Source organism: Dasypus novemcinctus, chromosome 22 (assembly GCF_030445035.2).
Source record: "Dasypus novemcinctus isolate mDasNov1 chromosome 22, mDasNov1.1.hap2, whole genome shotgun sequence".
NCBI lineage: Eukaryota > Metazoa > Chordata > Mammalia > Cingulata > Dasypodidae > Dasypus > Dasypus novemcinctus.
The window spans coordinates 54,778,747-54,786,858 of record NC_080694.1 but is presented as its reverse complement, the minus strand read 5'-3'; the positions used below and the strand labels follow the sequence as shown (position 1 = coordinate 54,786,858).

The following is an 8,112-nucleotide window of genomic DNA, read 5'->3' as shown; positions in this document are numbered from 1 at the left end:
TCATTATTTAGCATGGGAAACATTTTAGCCCTCTACCATGTTTCATCAATTCTGACCTGCTCTGGAATACTTTTACAGGCTCTCCACCACACCAATTGCATGGTTCTCATATAGTAAGTCTCGTCGTCGTCCACCTGAATTCCATCTTAGCACCTTCTGGAAGAACATGCACAACTTCCTTTGGCAGCTACCAGTAGTATGACTTAAAAACCACTGTTTTTCAATGTGAGATCACCAGAAGAGCAGCATTATCATGTTTCAAATGCAAATTTTCCCTCAGACACACTCACAAACATGTGACCTACTGAATCACACACTCCAGAGCTATGACCCAGCCATCTGTGTTTAATAAGCCCTCAAGGTGATCTTGATGCACACTCAAGTCTAAAAATCATTGATTTAAGCAAGAATGTGGGAGCTCTACAGGAAAAGGAATTCAAAAACAAAGCAAAACAGGAAACAAAATTACATGGATTAAGCAAGATGGGAGACTGGCCCAGAATCAAGACCAGCAGTTTGGAGTCACTGGTTTCAAGCAGAAGCCTAAAGAAATGTCTTCCTTTGGACTGCTGACCGTTTCAGAACTTTGGAGATTTTATGGTCAATTCATTAGAAAGAAACATCCAAAGTGATAGATGTGATGTAATATTTATTTGTATTCTTAATAAAAACAGCTAATCTAAAATAAAGGGATTCTTGATTTAACTTGTTGGTTGGAATTATAAGGCAGTTAAGCCTAATTATTACCAAAAAACACTGTGGAAGGATTTTCCATCCAAAACAATAGGACAACTTTAGACTGTGACCTTCCTTTGAGTATTGTCCCTTAGTGTAGGATCAGAGCACTAACTTGTCTTTTTTAAACTCCATTCAATAGTGGGAAACTTCCCACTGATTGTTTCCAAAAATGGTATTTTTTTCCTCCTTTTAGTTAATTTGTCTTTGAAGCTATCATAATGTCCCTTGATTCTGCTATGGGACTGTATTTACTTAATATGGTAATAATGGACTACAAAAGTTTTTGAGTTGTTTATTGGATTGTGAAACTGCAACTTTATTATGAACATTGGTTGAAAAAGTTGATTTCACTGGACAGGTACTAGTTAATTAAATGTTATGCTCTGCATGATATGAAAGGCATACATTTTACTGGATTTCATTGCCTGGTAAAGATACCAAATATTTGGAAAGCAAGATATATTTTCTTTAGTAGGAAGTTGAGGAGGAAAACTTTTCTTCTTTTGACAAGAAAAATGAATTTTTATAGTAATTATTGCAACAAATGTCTGATACAGTGTTACTATCCCTAGTATATAAAATGTTTGTGTAAAGTAATTAAAAACTAACGATAAATGCTTCAATAAAAATTGGATAAAGTATATTTGTGGATGAATTTAAAAGACAAGTGACTGATAGTTAATGTGTTCATCCTCACTATAAATAAATGCAATAAGCAAGGAATTTTTAAAATCTGAAAGTTTAATATTTATACATATTTAAAATATAAAATTCAAGACAAATGGAAGAGAAAAACAAAAATGATGAGAATAAAAAAGAGGAATAATACTAACAGGCAATATGGAAGATAGAGAACATATATTCCATGAAAAAAAGAAAGTAAGACCAAATCCCTTCCCATGATCTCAATAACGTAAATTATTTAACCAGTTTTGAACAAACTACTTTATTTTTCTTAGAGAGCAAATAATACATTGTTTCTCTTAATAAGATTAAGATTCCCAATTGCTATGGCAAGAGATTTTACTTTTAAATCAACTACTATTAGTAACACTTCAGGAATTTATATCTATGAACTGAGTTGTTTAAAATAATACGTATGTCTCTGTTCTTAGGAAATTTATATTTAGAACTCTTCAGCTTGGTAAAGCAGATTAAGAACAATATGGAGATATGGGCTTGCCCTATCACACCATCATTAAAAAGTGTTGGAAAGTTTCCTCCAGGCCTAGCGTTTATTTATTTGAGGAGAACAATAAGCACAGTTAGAACCAAGATGGGTCACCCCAACATTTACCTGAATACCTGGCACTCAAAAGCCATCCTGTCAGGTGCACAGCTGCCTCAAGACGAATTAGCCCTCACTTTCAAGAAGGGCAGTTACAGTTCACCCACAGCCCAGGATGCCCTGATAACCCATCATGCCTCACTGCCACTAGATTCAGTTCCTGACTCACTTGTTGTCCAGCTCTCCCCCTCATTATTCATCCAACAGATAATTTATAGAGCACACCTCTCTGCTTAATTCAATTATTCTTGGGATTCTTAGGCACACACGTATGACTAAGATGTGGTGGCTCAGGTTCACAAGCAAGTCTAGTTTTGTGATGAAGCCCACAGTTCATACCACTGCCCACCTCCCCAACTTCATCCCACCAGAGGCTAAATCGTTTTAGAGCACAGTCTTGATTACTTGGCTTTGGGTGTAGCCTGCAGAAATTACAGAAGCTGCATGATGTGAAATCTAGAAAGAGAGTAGCCAGATGGCACAATATTCAAGAAGGCCTTCAGTGTTTCCACTTGGCTGTATCGACCTCCAAACGCCTTCCTTTAGCCCACGGATGTGGTATCAACAGTCCTCCAACACGGTCCCACAGTGGACATTTCAGAACACTGTGTCGTATGTCTTATTGTCTCTCACCTCCACTAAGCTTCTTCAGCACCTAGTTGTATGTATACATTGTTCTATTTATTATCCCAGTGGCCCTAATCAGGGGACCACTGCTCATATAGCCCGTTAAGTGGGTGAGTAAATATATGCAACATGGTGGGTCAGAAAACATTTTTTATTAGTTTCATTGAAGCATAATTGCCTACAAAAAAAGATTACCCAATTTAAATATACTGCTTGATACTTGGGCAAATGTATACAGTCCTAAAACTACCACCACACTCGAGATACGGAATTATTTTATCGTCCTCCTTTGTAATCCATCACTATGCCCGCTCCCAGACCAGGTGACCACTGTTGAACTTTTTGTCACTGTAGTTTTGCCTTTTCCAGAATTTCCTATCAATGGAATTATACAGAGAGTGTTAGTCTTTTATGTAGAGCTTCTTTCACGTCACATAATGTTTTTGAGATTCATGCAAGTTGTCACATCTGTCAATAGTTTGTTCCTCTTTTTGTTGAACCATATTCCATTGTTTGGATATAAGAGTCTGTTATCCACTGACCTGTTAATTTAGTTTCTTCAATTAAGCTTTAATCTATTTAGGTTGTTTCTAGGTTGGGCTTTTATAAATACAGCTGCTACGAACATTCTCATATCGATCTTTGTATGGGCATGCTTTCATTAGGCGGGTGGGAGTAAATACATGAGAATGGAATGGCTGGGACATTGATAGCTGTATTTTAAACCTGGCAGTACACTTCCAAACTGTTATCCAAAGCAGCTGTATCATTTAACATCCCCAACAACACTGAGTCGTTCCAGGTGCTCATATACACACCAGCATTTAGTACTGGCAGTCTTCATAATTTTAGTTGTAGAGTATGTAGAGATACCTCCTTGTCGTTTGAATTTGCATTTCTATATTGACTAGGATATTCAGCATCGAGTGCTTATGGGCCACCTATATATATTCATTGGTGAAATGATTATTTCTTTTTCTTATTTTTGCACTTGGTTGGTTATATTTTAATTATTGAGTTATTCTTGAAACACTCTGTATAAAGAGTTCTTTATACACTCCATATTCAAATCCTTTATCAGACACATATTTTGCAAATATTTTCTCCCCATCTTTCACTGGTCTTTTCATTTTCTTAACGGCGTACTTTGGATAGAAAAAGGTTTTCATTTAATGTCATCTAATTTACGTTTTTCGTCTATGGCACATGCTTTATTTACCATATCTAAGAAATCACTGTCTCACCCAAGGTTACAAAGATTATGTCCAAAGTTTTCTTCTAGAACTTTTATCATTTTAGCACATTTAGGTCTATGATCCTTTTGTTGGCTCTAAAAGATCTTTACCTGACACAGGGTCAGTTCTTTTTCTTTTGTGTCTCCTTTTAGCAGGTTTTAGTTTTGGCACATATGTTTAGTTCTATGGTCCATATCAAGTTCCTTTTTGTTAATTATGTGAGGTAATATGCAATTCATCTTATGTATTTCTTTGCAGGTAAGCTTTTTGTTTATTTTATCAAACTTGTCAAAGTTGGCATAACTTTTATAGCAGTTATCTTTTTATTATCTATAAGATCTGTACTTATGATCTCACTTTCATTTCTGCTATTGATAGTGTTTTTTTCCTTTTTCTGTTTTAGGCTGGCTAGAGGTTTAGCAATCTCATCATTTTTATAAAGAACCAGAGTTCAGTTCCATTAATTTTTTAATTTGTCCATTACCTATTTCATTGATTTCTATGCTTGTCTTTATTATTTCTTTCCTAATGCTTACTTTAGGTGGAATTTGATATTTTTTCCCTTAAGGTAGAAGCATAAATCATAGATTGTAGAGGATTTTATAATATAAGCATTTAATGCTATAAATTCTCTCTAAGCACTACTTTAGCTGCATTCCACAATATTATTTTTGTTTCCAGAACTGAGTTTAAACATTAATTTTATTGATCCATATTAATAAAGCATAAAATCATCCACGGTGAATGAATTTAATAGCAGCCAGTCTAATAAAGGTGAAATGATAGCACATTGTAGTTTTGATTTGCATTTCCCTAATCACTAGTAATGTTGAACATTTTTTCATGTTTATTCACTATTGGTACTTCCTCTGTGGACAACTGTCTTTTCAAGTCTTTTGCTCATTTTTTTTTATTCTGCCCCCCCTTGTGGCTTTTGTTTGTTGTCTCTCTCTGTGTCCATTTGCTGCACGCTCTTCTGTGTTTTTGCTTGTCTCCCATTTTTTGTTGTTGTTGCGTCACCTTGCTGAGTTGGCTCTCCATGGTGCCTGAGGGCCAGGTGGCACTCCGCAGCACTTTGCGGGCTGGCAGCTCTGCAGCTTGCAGGCGAGCCTGCCTTCACAAGGAGGCCCCAGGACGCGAACCCAGGGCTCCCGTATGATAGACTGGAGCCCAACTGATTGAGCCACAGCCGCTTCCCTCTTTTGCCCATTTTTAAGTTGAGTAGTTTGCCTTTTTATTATTGAGTTGTTTGGTCTCTCTCGATATCATGGATATTAATCTCTATCAGATATGTGATTGCCAAATATTTTCTTCGAGTCAGCTGCCTTTTCACCCTTTGAACAAAATCCTTTGAGCTGCAAAAGTGTTTAATTTTTAGGAGGTCCCATTTACCCATTTTTTCTTTTGCTGCTTGTGCTTTGGGTATTAAGATTTAAGAAACTACTGCCTACCACAAGACCTTGAAGATGTATTCCTTCCTTTTCTTCTAGGAGTTATATGGTTGTCGTTTTTATAGTTAGGTCCTTGATCCATTTTCAGGTAATTTTTGTAGCTGGTGTGAGATAGGGGTCCCCTTTCTTTCTTTTGGATATGAATATCCAGTTTTCCCAGCACCATTTGTTGAATACACTGTTTTGGCCCAGCTGGGAGGGCTTGACTGCTCTGTCAAAAATCACTTGACCGTTGATGTGAGAGTCTATTTCTTGAGTTCTCGATTTGGTTCCATTGGTCAGTGTGTCTGTCTTCATGCCAGTACCTTGCTGTTTTCACCACTGTAGCTAAGGAATATGCTTTAAAGTCCAGAAATGAGGGCCCACCAACTTTGTTCTTTTTAAGATTTTTTTTTTTTTTTTTTTGGCTATTTGGGGCCCATTACTCTTCGAAATAAATTTGATAATTGTTTTTTCCATTTCTGCAAAAAAGGTTGTTGGGATTTTTATTGGGAGTGCATGGAATCTGTAAATCAATTTGAGTACAATTGACATCTTAATGATATTTAGTCTTTCAATCCATGAACACAAAATGTCCTTCCATTTATTTAAGTCTTTTTTGGTTTCTTTTAACAATGTTTTGTAGTTTTCTGAATACAGGTCCTTTATGTCCTTGGTTAGGATTATTCCTAAATATTTGATTATTTTCGTTTCTATTATAAATGGATTTTTTTTCTGATTTCCTCCTCAGATTGAACATCAGTAGTGTGTAGAAACACTATTGATTTTTGCCTATTTATCTTGTATCCTGTTGCCTGCTGAACTCATCTATTAGTTCTAGTACTTTCTAATGGTTTTTCAGAGATTCTATATATATGATCATATCATCAGCAAATAGTGAAAGTTTTACTTCTTCCGTTCCTACTTTGATGCCTTTTATTTCTTTATCTAGCCTAACTGCCCTAGCTAGAACCTCTAGCACAATATTGAATAACAATGGTGACAATGGGCACCCTTATCTAGTTTTTTTTTTTAAGATTTATTTTTATTTCTCTCCCCTTCCCCCCCACCCCCCACCCCAGTTGTCTGCTCTCTGTGTCCATTCGCTGTGCGTTCTTCTGTGACTGCTTCTAATCTTGCCAGTGGCAACGAGAATCTGTCTCTCTTTTTGTTGTGTCACCTTGCTGCGTCAGTTCTCCGTGTGCGGCGCCATTCCTGGGCAGGCTGCACTTCCTTTCGCGCTGGGCAGCTCTCCTTACGGGGTACACTCCTTGCACGTGGGGCTTCCCTACATGGGGGACACCCCTGCGTGGCAGGGCACTCCTTGTGCACATCAGCGCTGCGCATGGGCCAGCTTCACACGAGTCAAGGAGGTCTGGGGTTTTAACCTTGGACCTCCCACGTGGTAGGCGGATGCCCTATCCATTGGGCTAAGTCCGCTTCCCTCTTATCTAGTTCTTGATCTCAACAGTGAAGCTTTCAATCTTTTACCATTGAGTACAACATTAGCAGTAGGTTTTTCATATGTGCATTTTACCATATTAATAAGACTTACTTCTATTCCTACATTCAGAGTGTTTTTTAATCAAAAGAGGGTGCAATCGTTTGTCAAATGCCTTTTCTGCACCAATCGAGAGGATCACATGATTTTTCTTTACAATTTATCAATGTGGTTTATTATACTAATTGATTTTCTTGTGCTGTACCACCCTTGCATACCTGGGATAAAACCCACTTGATTGTGCTGTATACTTTAAATGTGCTTTTGGATTCTGTTTGCAAGGATTTTGTTGAGGATTTTTGCATCTATATTAATTAGAGATATTGGTAATTTTTTTTTTTTGTAGTATCTTTATCCAGTTTTGGTATTAGGGTGATATTGGCTTCATGGAATAAGTTTGGTAGCATTCTTTCCTGTTCAATTTTTCAGAAGAGCTTGAGTTGAGGTTGCGTGAGGAGTCCGCAGAGGGGCCGCAGGCAAGTAACGACAAGGGGAAGAACCCACACAGAGACGAGGCTGATGGCGCAGGTCTGATTTAATGAGGAAGTGCTTGACAATATAAGCCTGAGGGAACGGGGGTGGGGCTAGCATGGGGTGAGAGCGGATTGGTGAGCACGGGCAGAATACCCTTATATGGCCAGGAGATGCAGCGCTGCAGACTAGTGGGTGGAGACGGGGCAGAGGTGGGCCGGCGAGGGGGTGTAGCCGGGGGCAATGTGAGGGCGGAGTCACCCGTACCAGGCGGAGGGCGTAGTCACCCATTCCCGCCACCCCTTCCGGGCAGCTGTGGCACCTTACAGCTGCCCGGGGCTGGCCACAGAGGTTAACCATACCTCGGCCTGCTTCCTCTCCTCAAGCTTGAGCAAGATTGGTATTAGATGGTCTTTGAATGATTGGTAAAATTCACCTATTCACCTGTGAAGCCTTCTGGTCCTGGGTTTTTCATCTTTGGAAGGTTTATGATGACTATTTCAGTCTCTTCACTTGTGATTGATTTGTTTGAGGTCTTCTACTTTTTTCTAGGGTCAGTGTAGGTGGTTTCTGTGTTTGTGGGAATTTGTCCATCTTGTCTATATTATCTAAGTTTTTTTGCATATTGTTGTTCATAGTATCCTCTTATGATTTTTCTTATTTCTGTGGGGTCAATGGTAATGTTTCCCCTCTCATTTCTGATTTTATTTACATCTTCTCTCTTTCTTTCTTTGTTAGTCTAGTTAAGGGTTTGTTGATATTGTTAATCTTCTCAAAGAACCGAGTTTTGGTTTTGTTGATTCTCTATTTTGTTGTTGTTGT

The 8,112-nt window shown here is 38.1% G+C and overlaps 1 non-coding gene across 1 annotated transcript; it reads left to right on the top strand.

Moving 5' to 3' along the window:
* The first annotated feature begins 491 nt into the window (after positions 1–491).
* Positions 492–625, top strand: LOC111765022 (small nucleolar RNA SNORA2/SNORA34 family). The gene has a single exon (XR_002797484.1). It is a non-coding gene; the product is annotated as a small nucleolar RNA SNORA2/SNORA34 family (small nucleolar RNA).
* Positions 626–8,112: the final 7,487 nt, after the last annotated feature.